The sequence below is a fragment of the Orcinus orca genome, chromosome 4 (genome assembly GCF_937001465.1).
Source record: "Orcinus orca chromosome 4, mOrcOrc1.1, whole genome shotgun sequence".
Taxonomy (NCBI): domain Eukaryota; kingdom Metazoa; phylum Chordata; class Mammalia; order Artiodactyla; family Delphinidae; genus Orcinus; species Orcinus orca.
Genome location: NC_064562.1, coordinates 146847014 through 146862526, shown reverse-complemented (window position 1 = coordinate 146862526; position 15513 = coordinate 146847014). Strand labels below are relative to the sequence as shown.

General features: G+C 34.1%; 1 non-coding gene across 1 annotated transcript; it reads right to left on the bottom strand.

Moving 5' to 3' along the window:
* Positions 1-825: 825 nt before the first annotated feature.
* On the bottom strand, positions 826-931 carry LOC117199591 (U6 spliceosomal RNA). The gene has a single exon (XR_004480866.1). It is a non-coding gene; the product is annotated as a U6 spliceosomal RNA (small nuclear RNA).
* Between the last annotated feature and the right edge of the window lie 14582 nt (positions 932-15513).

Genomic DNA, 15513 nt, shown 5'->3' with positions numbered 1-15513 from the left:
CACAGCTTGTCAGTGCAGTGTTTTTTGACTTGGTAAGATTCATTTTTACAAAGGCAACTGACCATGTGAATGAAATCAGAAGTAAATACTTCCTTTATTTCTATTCAGTCAGTTACAGAACTAATAAATGAAAGGGGAATATACTTAAGCCTAAAGGGGGTATTTTCTAAAATTAAATGGTTAACTTGCAACTGTCTTGGATGTAAACTTAAATTATCAGCACAAAATCTCTTATTGTTTATGAACAGATAATCTGTTTAATTGTCAGCGCTCATTGGGAGTCACTTCTTAAAAGATAAATGCTAAGGCCATTGAGGCTATTCTTTTTTTTTTTAATGGAAGTATGGTTGATTTACAATGTTGTGTTAGTTTCAGATGTACAGCAAAGTGATTCAGTTATATATGTGTGTGTGTATATTTCTAAATATTTTTTCTTTTTCAGATCCTTTTCCATATAGGTTATTAGAAAATATTGAGTATAGTTCCCTGTGCTCTACAGTAGGTCCTTGTTGGTTATCTGTTTTGTTTTTAAAGGGACACTTTTTAAAATTTATTTGTTTGTTTGTTTGTTTATTTATTTATTTATTTTGCGGTACACGGGCCTCTCACCGCTGTGGCCTCTCCCGTTGCGGAGCACAGGCTCCGGACGCGCAGGCTCAGCGGCCATGGCTCACGGGCCCAGCCGCTCCGCGGCATGTGGGACCTTCCCGGACCAGGGCACGAACCCTCGTCCCCTGCGTCAGCAGGTGGACTCTCAACCACTGTGCCACCAGGGAAGCCCGGTGTTTTATGTATAGCAGTGTGTATATGTTAATCCCAAACTCCAAACATATGGAATGCTTTGTGAATTTGCATCTCATCCTTGCGCAAGTGCCATGCTGATCTTCTCTGTATCGTTCCAATTTTTAGTATATGTTCTGCTGAAGCAAGCATGAAGCTATTCTTATACAACTGTCTTAGTAATTACTTTGTCTGTTACTCTTTGGGCCTGCCATGACTATTCACAAGTGGCTTCCATTTCTATTTTGGAAGAAATCATACCTTGAAAAAGTACAAAAGAACTACTCACATATAGTTAGTGCTCAGTGATGCTGTTTTTCTTTGTTTATTAAATATGCTGAATTTCTGATTAAGGATGACTGATCGCTAATAATTCTGATGACCCAACCACAGCAGAGCACTGACTGTTAGGGTTTGGCACAGTCATCTGTTCTACCCTAGACAATGATATTTTTGTTCCACATGATGTTTATGATTGTTTTCAATAGACCGAACCTTTAAGCACAAGGTTGTCCTGCTTGACATTTTGCTTCTTTCATGGGATTGATAGGGTGAGTACGCACTATATGGAAACTCAGTCTTTTCAACTTCTCTTTTCACCAAGTTTATCTAGCTTTTCTTAATAAGAAAGTGAAGGACCACATGTCTGTCCTTACTGAAAGACTATGAAATATTGCTGGAAGTCATCTTATTTTTTGTCATGTACATTTGGGCCTTACATTGTTTTCTGGACCCTCTTTCCTCCATTTGTTTTTTCATCTCTCCTGTCCCCATGAGAGTAGTCAGTCTTGGCAAAAGTCATAGAGCTGACTTGTGTTCAAGAATACAGGGAATAGGAGGAAGCTCCTTGACATTGATCTTGGCAGTGATTTTTTGGATATGACACCAAAAGCAAAAACAACAAAAGCAAACATCAACAAATGGGAGTACACCAAACTTAGAAGCTTCTATACAGCAAAAGAAACAACAACAAAAAATCATGCAGAATGAGAGAAAGCTTTTGCAAATCGTATTTCAGCTAAGGGGTTAATAACCAAAATATGTAAAGCACTTATACAACTCAATAACAACAAAAAATCCAATTAAAAAATGAGCAGAGGAACTAAACAGACATATGTCCAAAGAAGATATCCAAATGGCCAATGGGTATGTGAAAAGATGAAAATATCTCTAATCCTCAGGGAAATACACATCAAAACAACAATGAGATATAACCTCATACCTGTTAGAATAGCTATCATTAAGAAGACAAGAGATAACAAGTCTTGGTGAGGATGTGACTAAAAGGGAACCCTTGTACACTTTTGGTGGGAATGTAAATTGGTGCAGCCACTATGGAAAATGACATGGAGGTTCCTCAAAAATTAAAAATAGAACTTCCATATGGTCCAGCAGTTTTACTTCTGGGTATATACTCAAAGAAAATGAAAACAGGATATCTAAGAGATATATTCATTCCCATGTTTATTGCAGCAATTTTTACAATATCCAAGATATGGAAACAACCTAAATGCCCATCAACAGATGAACGGATAAAAGATGGTGGTGTATATGCCAACCCTCCCCACAATGGATAAATGGAGTATAACTTTATAGATAGCCCTCCATTTCCTTGGTTCCATATCCTGGGGTTCAACCAAACTTGGATCATGTAGTATGAATATTTTAGTGGAAATAGAATCCTTTTATAAGTGGACCCAGGAAGTTCAAACCCATGTTGTTCAAGTGTCCACTCTATATACATTGGAATATTATTTAGCTATGAGAAAGAAAGACATCCTGCCTTTCCCAATAACATGGATGGACCTTGAGCACATTATGCTAAGTGAGATAATTCAGACAGAGAAAAAAATATTGTACAATATCATTTATATGTGGAATCTAAAAATGCCAGACTCATAAAAACAGAGAGCCAAATGGTGGTTACAGGGGACGGTGGTGGGTGGATAGAACATTTGCTGTTTAAGTGTACAAACTTGGCATTGAGTGGTAAATAAGTCCTAGAGATCTAGTGAACAGTATCATAAATATAGAGAACAATATTGTATTATAATCACTAAATGTGCTAAGACACTAGAACTTAATTTTTTTTTTTTACACCATAAGCAAGAGGGATTTATTCCTGGAATGCCAGGTTGGTTTAACATACAGAATCAATCAATGTAATACACCATATCCACAAAATAAAGACAAAAAACACATGACCATGTCAGTAGACATTTGACAAAATGCAATATCCTTTCATGATAAAATGAAAAAACACTCAACCAACTTGAAATAGAAGGGATATTCCTAAACTGATAAAAGCCATCTATGAAAAACCCACAGGCAACATCATACTCAATGGTGAAAGACTAAATGCATTCTCACTAACATCAGGAACAATACAAGGATGTGCATTCTTGTCACTTCTATTGAACGAATTTAATGTTTTAAACCACTAAAAAGAAATGATAATTATGTAATTCAGTAAAGGTTCTAATTATCACTACAGTGGTAATCACATCACAATGTATTAATGTATCAATTTAACATGTTATACACATTATATTGGCACAATGTTATATGTCAAATATATTTAAAAAAATGAATTAGGGGAATCTGATAATGGGACACAGGGATATCAGAACCCATTCCTCAAACCTACTGTCTTTTTTATGGAAGATAAAAAAATCATTCATTGGATTTTCTCCTTTAAAAGAAGACCCAGTATATGTACTTTGAAAAATATTTAAAATTTTTTACCCAACAAATAAAGATCACAACCAGCCAATGTATAAAAATTAAGTATTTAGAGAAAAAAATTCAGACATATGAAAGCTTGTAATGAGAAATAATATTTTTCAGTTATGAGGAAAAATAAAAACAGAACTAGAACACTGAAAAACTATGGGTTGGCCAAAAATTTCCTTCGGTTTTTAAAGTAAAAATAAAAGACACATTTTTCATTTTCACCAAGAATTTTATTGAACAATGCATTCACTGTTTTGTTCCACTACCTTCTGCCATTTTTAAGGCAACTTCATAATTCCATCTTCCCAAAACTTTTTATCTTTTTGAGCAAAGAACTGTTCCAGGTGCCTTTTACAGTCTTCCAGGGAATCGAAATTTTTTCCATTATGAGAATTTCGTAAAGACCGAAATAAATGGAGATCCGAAAGTGCAATGTCTGGTGAATACGGCAGATGAATCAGAACTTCCCAGCCAAGCTGTAACAGTTTTTGCCTGGTCATCAAAGAAACATGTGGTCTTACATTATCCTGATGGAAGACTATGTGCTTTCTGTTGACTACTTCCGGGAGCTTTTCGTCAAATGCTGCTTTCAGTTGGTCTAATTGGGAACAGTAGTTGTTGGAATTAATTGTTTGGTTTTCTGGAAGGAGCCCATAATAGAGGACCTCCCTTCCAGTCCCACCGTATACACAACATCACCTTCTTTGGATGAAGACCAGCCTTTGCTGTGGTTGGTGGTGATTCATTTCTCTTGCCCCACTATCTCTTCTGTTCCACATTACTGTACGGTGTCCACTTTTGACGGCCCATCACAATTTGTTTTAAAAACGAACATTTTCATTATGTTTCAGTAGAGAATCGCATGTGGAAATACGGTCAAGAAGGTTTTTTTCGCTTAACTAGTGTGGAACCCAAACATCAAAGTGATTCACATAACCAAGCTGGTTCAAATGATGTTCAATGCTGATTTGGATATTTTGAGTATGTCTGCAGTCTCCCGCATGGTATAATGTTGATTGTTCTCAATTAATGTCTCCATTTGATTACTGTCAACTGGTCTACCTGACTGTGGAGCATCATCCAGCGAAAAATCTCCAGCACGAAACTTCTCAAACCACTTTTGAAACATTTGATCAGTCACAGCACCTTCTTCATGCATTACACCAATCTTTTTTTTGCGTTTCAGTTGCTTTTTTTTACCTTTCTTGAAATAATAAAGCATAATTTGCTGAAAATGTTGCTTTTTTCTTCCATCTTCAATATTAAAATGATTACACAAAAATTCACCAATTTTGATAAGCTTTTTTTTAATGCACACTGATATGACAGCTGTCACAATGCAATCTAACAGAATTGTTTTGAATGAAGTTAAAGACAGCTAAGCGCTACTAGAGCCATCTTATGGAAAAAAACCAAACGAACTTTTTTGGCTAACCCAATATTTACAATATAACCAACAGATGATAAACATTATAACTCATAATAGGAATGGATTTGAAAGTGAGCATATAACATAATTCTGTGTCCACAAACCAGGAAAGGGATACATGCCTTTTTTTTTTCCTTTAATCAACCTTGTCTCTTTTTGTTTTAACTTTTTGAAAATTTTTATTTAAAAAGAAAAACACAAAAACACAGACTTCTTTCACTTCAGTATGTGGTATGATGCATTTTCCAGTTTGTTCAATGCTTTAAAGCTCAAGGATGCCTCTGCTTTCAATTGTACATGGGCCTAAAGCATTCTAGCTTTTAGCAAGCAGGCAGGAGACTCAACAAAAATCAAAATAAAACAAGGCAGACTAAATGCAGGGCAAATCTGTAAACATATTGTACATTTGAAAATTACAATATCTGTAAAAGTTTCTTCAGGCATTATTGAAGTGCAGCCCATTTTTACCTTCTCTTTTTAACTTCATCTCCTCAGTTCTATCAATTCTTTATAAAATCTCTGTGCCAACAGATTTCATAATACTCAATTTATTGAATACAATAAGAGCTTACTAAAATCAAGAGACATTAAAGAACATTTAGTAAACAACTAGATGAATATAATTAGCTCTGATTTCATTTTATATAAATTAATTGATGTTAGCTTGGAAAATCCAACTGTAGCTAAAGCACAAGCGTTTTCCCTGCATGAATCATTTTAGTAGGAGTATCAATATTAAATGGTAAATGATTTGAAAATTATACTGACCAAATCACTGCAGCCTACTAAATATTCTACTCAGAATATCTATGTTTCGTTCTAAACCATTTATACTTGTTACCATTAAAAGTCTGCTATTCAAGAAAAGTGTTTTTTCATTAGAGGGAATTAATCCTCTTGATAAATTCCTCCTATACTTCAGGTCCTTGTGCACTGTAATTTTTATTTTACCTAATCTTTTGTTTATTGTAACTGTTATGTGTAATGGATGAGGTTAGTCTTTTTTCTTTGCCTTTACTTTAAGTCCAAATGGATCTAGACACAAGTACCCCAAGTGAATGTGCCACATACATTTCCCTATGTTACTTTATATACTGAATTAGAATGTAGGTACAAGAAATTTCACAAGTTCATAGTTGACTGTAAAATAAAATTTAGAGAGAGTTAAAATCACAAGTATCTATATAATCTATGTGCTTATCTCTTTTTCTTTGGCCACGCTGCGCAGCTTACGGTATCTTAGTTCCCTGATCATGGATTGAACCCATGGCCCCTGCAGTAGAAGCACTGAGTCCTAACCACTGGACCGCCAGGAAATTCCCTCTGTGAGCTTATCTTAATTCAGATATCATTGATAATTATGCTGGTATTTCTGGCATGTAGAAATGCTTTATTTATTTATTTTTTCATCTTGTTCTTCTAAGAATGCTTTAATATCTGAATAGGTTCAAAATGCCTTGACACTTCTGTTAATTCCCTGAATGATTTAGCTCTTCTTTCTGTAGCTTTCCCTATAGCCAAAACTCTTTGTCATCAGTGAATTATTCACATCCACAGACATAGTATGCATCTTTGTCTGAGACCTGGACTCCTAATTACAGAAACCAAAGCCCTTATTTCTTTAAATTTATGCATGTGGTTTCTAAGGTGCCATTTTCTTAACTATTTGAGCCACATTCAGATTCATGATTGATCATAATCTTAGCCTTACTCTACAGATAGAGAAAATCTTAGAGCTAACATTGCATAACACTTATCTTGCTTACCTACTCAGAGCCAGCTATTTTACATATTATTTATTCCTCATGTAGTACAGTGTTATTATATCCACTTATTCAGCTGAGGAAACAGTCTCAGAGATGTAACTTATTTATGGTCCTGCAGCTAAAGATGGTAGAAATAGGATTTAATCTTATTTCTGTCTGACACCATAGTCCATGTTATATATATTTTGCTATTAAACACATGCATGCTAATACTGTAAAATAGATTATGGTGTCCATGAGTATGTGCTTGTCAGACTGCAATTACAGGGAGTGTCACTGATCAAGGACCCCAGTCACTGGACTCTGAAACCCACTGAGACGTCTGCACCAAAGCCAGGCTTTCCAGTCTAAGAAGGAGCATACCAGAGATACCAAGGCGAATCCATTTCTAGGATTCACAGGTCTTTTCTGAAGGCTCATCTTGGCTTGAACACTTCCCAGTGCCTTGTTGGACCTTTCTTAGACTGCACAGTAGCCTAAGACTCATTCACCTCATCTTTTCTTCCTCTCCTTTCCTCAGGGTGTGACTTGCTTTGCAGTCTTACTGGTGGCTCTCAACAAGACATTTTCCCTAGTAAAATCCTGGAACACTTAAAAAAAAAAAAAGTGGCAAACCATTTCCATGAAATTTTTAAGGTTCCAGTGATCTGGAGTGTGCTAACACATGCCCTCCGAAATAAAAGACAAGGGCTAAATCTTGCATCATCCCCTATCACAGAGAAAGATGCACAGTGCCTGGTAGGTCTTTTTTGGATTCTAGAACACCGCAAGTGCTTTGCCAAAACTTCTTAAAACTGTGTGACAGTCTAGGAAGTTTCTTCCCAACCGTCTGTCCTTCTCTCCTTAACCTGGAATCACGCTTAATGTCACTGTCTGAGGCTCTCCCAGTCTTACCTGGCTTCTTCCCTAGTTTGTCTCACATGGACATTTCTCCTAATATAAAACCTGTGCATTTTAATCCTGTCTTGGCATCTGCTTCTTAGAAGACCCTGACTTACATATATTCAATATGTTAATTAAAAACTATGTTAAAGGGCTTCCCTGGTGGGGCAGTGGTTAAGAATCCTCCTGACAATGCAGGGGACACAGGTTCGAGACCTGGTCTGGGAAAATCCCACATGCCGCGGAGCAACTAGGCCCGTGTGCCACAACTACTGAGCCTGCACTCTAGAGCCCATGCTCCGCAACAAGAGAAGCCACCGCAATGAGAAGCTTGCGCACTGCAACGAAGAGTAGCTCACGCCCGCGTGTAGCAACGAAGACCCAATGCAGCCAAAAATAAGTAAAAAAAAAAAAAAAAAAAAAAGTATTAGTACATTAAAAAAAAAACTATGTTAAATTGTGTGACTTACTGATGACATGATTAGACTAGGCAGTATAGGATTAATTCTAATAAAAGCAATTTCCTATTTCCTATGTTGATTAAACTTTGTTATAAATGAGTTAAGCAAGGTTCATTATAAATGAGTTAAGCAAGGTTGCTAAAATCGTGAAAATGATAGATTAATGGGAACTGTGTTTGTTACAAATGTAACAACCAACTAAAAACATTGTTATTCAATAATCTACATAAAAATTATGAGAACTACAATTAAAATGTGTAAAATTTCTAAGCAATTAAAGGAAATAATTTTTTTTTTTATGGGGGACCAATTCAACTCACTAGAAATAATTAGAGAAATAATGAAAAGGTCAAGAGACAATTTGCTGGCAAACAGTTCATTTATTAACTTTCATTCCTGGCTAGCATGCAGTGAGAGGGACGTTCTCATAATATTTATCAGATGGTACTTTCTCATTAATAATTTTCAAGCATTTATCAAGAACTGTAAAAGATTTATACCCTTTATCCCAACTATTTTTTCCTTGAAAATCCTTAGAAAATAATTTAAAAGGTTTATCTGAGTTTATAGATATAGGTATGTAATAATAATTATAATATAATAATAATGTGTAATTAAAATATTAAAAACAAAATAGATGCCTCGGGAAAAATGTATTTGTATTGTTTACAATGTTTGTATTGTTTACAAATATTGTATTTGTAATTGTTTACACTTACAAATTGTCAAGTGTAAATTTCATACTGGGCTACAGGGTACATGAAGGTCTTACCTATGCTTATTCACAACAGAACCACAGAATCTGCATTTTTATAAGCAATTAATAAATAATTATGGAATAAATTTACAAATTGTTAATGACCAGTTAATGCACATGAGATGATATAAATGGAAATCAATAATAAAAAATAGTATAAACTATGACTACTCTATGTTTAAACATATAAATTAAAATGTGACATGCAGTAACCAAAAGTCATTATTCCGAAGTTAACAACCTTTAGTTTCTAATATACAGATTATTTGCGATAATTTCCTTTGCACTAGTCAGAATTTCTTTTCTTTTTCAGCAAAATTGTGTTATCTTAAGTTGGAAAATAAAGTATTGGAAAGGAATAAATTAAAGAGAAGTCTTGAGAAACAGATTTTGGCAGAAAATCAGGAACAAAGAAACAGTCTGCTTAGAACACCAACTATATGATGCCATTTTATATATTTTAGAGAAGGAAACACTGTAGGAACAGAGATTAGTGGATGTTAGAGGTTAGGTTTGGAGGGAGTGTTCACGACAGATGCAACACAAACGAGTTTTTGGGGTGATGGATCTCTTCTGTATCCTGATCATAGTGGTCATTAGACAAACCTATACATGAACTAAAACTCATAGACTTCTACACCAAAATCAGTAAATTTTAATGCATGTATATTTAAAAAATAATAAAAATATTAGGCATAACACAAAAGGAAGGAATGAATGGAGGTAAAGAGAGGAGAGAAGGAAAGAGAGGAAGAGGGGAGGGGAAGTTGGAACAAATATTGTTTCATGCTAACCTGACAAAACTGTGGAAATCCTTCTTTAGTTATTCCTAAGAAAACTCATGAGAAAATGGGCACCAGTTTGCTTCATTTACAATATCCAATGATTAAAATAATTCAGTCTCCTAAATAAGATAGCAACGAAATCTGTTTTTACTTTGTATATTTGATGAGACCTAAAGAATGTTAGCAATTAAGTCCAATATAAAAATTACCAAATAAGTCTTGCATTTTATAAAAATTGTTTGAAATTAAGACTGATGTACATTATAAATACAATAACAAATAAATTTTTAAAATTATAACCTTTTAAAAAATTGCATGTGCTTTTATATTAAAAACCCATGCCATTATAATACTCCACATTCTTTTATTAATTCTCATAAAATATAATCACAATTTTTATTGATGAGCTAATTCTTTAAATTCCATATTTAAATGTCCCGCCATTACATTGAGTGCTGATATAAAATAGGTATTGAGATTTTACGTTCAGGAGACAGAAAACTTGGTGTGAAAATGGCATTTGCCCTTACAGTATAGTACATTGTCCTAAAATACAAATTCTTAAGGCTGAGTTTCCTTTGTTATAAAATATGAGTTACATATTTTAGGAAAGGAAGAACTATAGGAACAGAGATCAGTATGAGTTACAATAATGTGAATTGATCTGGTTGTTGTAAAGTTAAAAATGCTGCTACAAATAAAACAGCACAGTTTTTGTCACAATAAATTCTGTTATTATTATGATTGTTCACAAATACAGCTGTAGTCAATACATACTTTAAAATAATAAATTCCCTAAAACTACTAAATTCTCATTATTTCATCAATAATTCATAGCCCCTACAGTGAAACATGCTCAATAACCTTATAACCTATACTTAAGTAGGTGCTTTATGTATGTAACAATTGAGTGTATCTTACTGTTTATTTGCATAAATGAATTGAGGGTAATTATTTCAAAAATTACAATGCAACATGAACAACTTGTGCATGAGCTTCATAAATTTTATTTTAATTACAAAATATTTTTATTATTGCTTTGAAGATGTAAGCATTGGTGTTTTTTTTCTGTACCAATAGAGGCCATTATACCCTTTCTTAAACAAATAAGTACATACACAAATCAAAAGCTTAATTTGAGAGGCATTTATAAATAGTCTAGAAGATTTCATATGTTGTATAATAGGATGGATACCATGCAGATTCAGGGTGGATCGTTCTTCTCTACTCCACTGCTCTGCATACTTGATTTGCTCGGTAGCTATAACTGAAGGCGACTTGATTTTCTAGTAGACTGACTCTTGTTACAGCAAATACGAAGAAATTAAAAAAAAAAAAAGTAAAAATAGCATGAGAGTATTTCAGAATTAACCAAAGATTTTGTCATATAAATTATTTTTGGTTGCATTCTTTGTAATGTAACTTTGTGATGTAACTTTGAAGGATAAGACTCCAATTGAGTGAATGAAAAACATTAGAATTCTTGAAGTATAGTACCTTATAATGTGAAGTGATGATAACCAACAATGTTATGGCATTTATTTCTCTTAGGAAAAACTGTGTGAGACATTTTTAAAGAAATACAAAATAATATCATGCATATGTGAAGGAAAAAAGTATGAAAATACTGAAATAATTCCAAAAGTTAGCATGTGGCTTTATCATAAAATTTCCATCTTATTTTTAATTCTAGTGAACTTAGATTGTATGGTTTGCATAATAGCCTCTCAAGCTGTTTTTCTGAGGTTAGAACACAAAATCAAAAAGTTTATTGCTATTGTGCCTTTATCATTAGGTGATCTTAAGAGTTAAGCTAAGAGAAATTTTTATAAATTATTGTCATGACACATTATTTATTTGTATGAAGTTAACTCTTCCCAAAAACTAGTAATGGGAAAACAACATTATTAAAAGTGATATCCATATTAACAGAGTATATATGGAGTATGTTTTGAAGATCAGGTATAAGAATTAAACCATAAAATAACTCTTGTAATAATTGCAACTATCTTTTTTTTAAACATCTTTATTGGAGTATAATTGCTTTACAATGGTGTGTTAGTTTCTGCTTTATAACAAAGTGAATCAGTTATACATATGTTCCCATATCTCTTCCCTCTTGTGTCTCCCTCCACCCTCCCTCTCCCACCCCTCTAGGTGGTCACAAAGCACTGAGCTGATCTCCCTGTGCTATGCGGCTGCTTCCCACTAGCTATTTTACGTTTGGTAGTGTATATGTGTCCATGCCACTCTCTCACTTTGTCACAGCTTACCCTTCCCCCTCCCTGTATTCTGAGGTGGATGGACCTAGAGTCTGTCATACAGAGTGAAGTAAGTCAGAAAGAGAAAGACAAATACCTTATGCTAACACATATATATGGAATCTAAGGAAAAAAATGTCATGAAGAACCTAGGGGTAAGACGGGAATAAAGACACAGACCTACTAGAGAATGGACTTGAGCAGCTATCTTTTGAACATGATCTATGTTATTACCAAAGTATAAAAATCATTTGAAATCATGCTATTATTTTTAACAGTTTAAGAGCAGTGTTAAACCTTAATGACCCTGATTAAGTGATACAGAAAAATTATCTCCACCATAATTTTATATTTAGTTTTATGTAGAACCACTGATGTAAAATATCATTGCAACCTTCTTAGATAATTACAGGAGAGGCAGGAGATTTTTCAGAGGCAAAAAGACTTGCTCTTGAATTTCAGAAAATAGAACCAAAACAAAAGCTGAATCACATGTTCTCAGGTTGCATGACATATTCAAAAAGCCATATCTGTGTTAATAGAGAAAAGTCTATTTTAGGTTATTTTACAGTGCAAAGTAACAAGACTAATGCATGTTATTTTATTAGCTGGTAGATAAAACTTCTAAAAATGTAATCAGTGCTTGTTTATAATGGTAGAATTTTTCATTAAAATGGAACAAATATCTTATGACTTCACTGAGCTTGACATGTCTAAATCTTAGACACTAGCAAAAGTAGTCAATTTAAAATGAAGCTAAAAATTATGAAATTACATCAGATAACTTTTGTTTCAATTTTTTAAAAATATCCAAGATAAAGAATATAGCCAAATTAGGTTGTAGTCTTTTGTTACTATCAAGAGATAGGAATTTATTATTTTACTGTTTTCCTTATCCATTCATTTGTTGATGAACACTTAGGTTGTTTCCATATTATCTGGAATGAACATGGGAGTATAGATGTCTCTTGATATCCTGTTTTCATTTCCTTTGGATATATACCCAGAAGTGGAATTGCTAGATCATATGTTAGGTCTATTGTTAAATTTTTTGAGGAATCTCCATACTATTTTCCAAAGTGGCTGCACTAATTTACATTCCCAAGAAGAGTAAATGTGGGTTTCTTTTTCTGCACATCCTCCCCAACACTTGTTACCGTTCTTCCTTTTAATGATAGTCATTTTAATAGGTATAAGGGGATATTTCAATGTAGTTTTGATTTTCATTTCTCTGATGATTAGTGGTATTGAGCATCTTTTCAGGTACCTATTGCCCATTTGTATGTTTTCATCAGAAAATGTCTATTCAGTTCCTCTGCCTATTTTTCAGCTTGTCTGCTCTTTTGCCATTAAGTTATGAGGATTTTATGTATTTTGGAAATTAACCCCTTATTATAACTATGATTTGTAAATATTTTCTTTTATTCCATAGGTTGCCTTTTCATTTTTTGATGGTTTTCATTTTTTGATTGTTTCCTTCTGTTGTGCAGAAGCTTTTCAGTTTGATGTAGTCCCACTTATTTTTGCATTTGCTGACTTTGCTTTTGGTTTCAAATTCAAAATATTGTTGTCAAGACCAATGTCAAAGTGCTTACCCCCTATTTTTTTCTAGGAGTTTTATGGATTCAGGTCTTATGTTCAAGGCTTTAATGTATTTTGAGTTGATTTTTGTCTATGGTGTAAGATGGGAGTCCAGTTTCATTATTTTTGTATGTGGCTGTCCAGTTTTTCTAACATCATTTATTGAAGAACCTATCCTTTCCTCATTATATATTCTTGGCTCCATTGTTGGAAATTAATTGACCATATATGCATGGGTTTATTTCTGGACTCTCTATTCTGTTATATGGATCTTTGTGTCTTTTTTTATGCCAATACTAAACTGTTTTGATTACTATAGCTTTGTAATATAGTTTGAAATCAGGACGTGTGATACTCCAGCTTTGTTATTCTATCTCAAGATTGCTTTGGCTATTTGGAGTCTTTTGTGGTTCCATATAAACTTTAGGATTTTTTTTATATTACTGTGAAAATGTCATTGGAATTTTGGTAAGGATTGCATTGAATCTGTAGGTTGTTTGGGGGAGTATGGACATTTTAACAATAATAATTCTTCCAATTAATGAACATGGGATATGTAGTTGACCCTTGACTAATACGAGGGTTAAAGTCACCAACCCCTGAGCAATTAAAAACTCACGTATAAATTACAGTTGGCCCTGCGTATCTGCAGTTCTGCATCTGCAAATTCAGCCAACTGCGGATTGGGTAGTACTGTAGTATGTATTTATTGAAAAAGAATCCACAAATAAGTGGATCCCTGCAGTTCAAACTCATGTTGTTCAAAGGTCAGTTGTATTTCCATTTGTGCATTCTTCAGTTTCTTTTATTAATGTCTTATAGTTTTCAGTGCAAAGAACTTTCATCTTCTGGTTAAATTTATCCCTAGATACTTTATTCTTTTCGATGCAATTATAAATTAGTTTCTTTTTCTGATACTTTATTGTTAGTGTATAGAACCTCAACTGATTTTTGTATATTAACTTTGTATCCTGCAAATTTACTAAATTTGTTTATCAGTTCTAGCACTTTTTTGGTGGAGTCTTTAGGATTTTCTGTATATAATATACCATCAGCAAATAATGACAGTTTTATTTTTTCTTCCCAATTTGGTGATTCCAGTTTTTTGTTTGTTTGTCTTTTTTTTTTTTTTTTAACATCTTTATTGGGGTATAATTGCTTTACAATGGTGTGTTAGTTTCTGCTTTATAACAAAGTGAATCAGTCATACATAAACATATGTTCCCATATGTCTTCCCTGTTGCGTCTCCCTCCCTCCCACCCTCCCTATCCCACCCCTCCAGGCTGTCACAAAGCACCGAGCCGATATCCCTGTGCCATGTGGCTGCTTCCCACTAGCTATCTACCTTACTACGTTTGTTAGTGTGTATATGCCCATGACTCCTTCTCGCCCTGTCACAGCTCACCCTTCCCCCTCCCCATAACCTCAAGTCCGTTCTCTAGGAGGTCTGCGTCTTTATTCCTGCTTTACCCCTAGGTTCTTCATGACATTTTTTTTCTTAAATTCCATATATATGTGTTAGCATACGGTATTTGTCTTTTTCTTTCTGACTTACTTCACTCTGTATGACAGACTCTAGGTCTATCCACCTCATTACAAATAGCTCAGTTTCGTTTCTTTTTATGGCTGAGTAATATTCCATTGTATATATGTGCCACATCTTCTTTATCCATTCATCCGATGACGGGCACTTAGGTTGTTTCCATCTCCGGGCTATTGTAAATAGAGCTGCAATGAACATTTTGGTACATGACTCTTTTTGAATTATGGTTTTCTCAGGGTATATGCCCAGTAGTGGGATTGCTGGGTCATATGGTAGTTCTATTTGTAGTTTTTTAAGGAACCTCCATACTGTTCTCCATAGTGGCTGAACCAATTCACATTCCCACCAGCAGTGCAAGAGTGTTCCCTTTTCTCCACACCCTCTCCAGCATTTATTGTTTCTAGATTTTTTGATGATGGCCATTCTGACTGGTGTGAGATGATATCTCATTGTAGTTTTGATTTGCATTTCTCTAATGATTAATCATGTTGAGCATTCTTTCATGTGTTTGTTGGCAGTCTGTATATCTTCTTT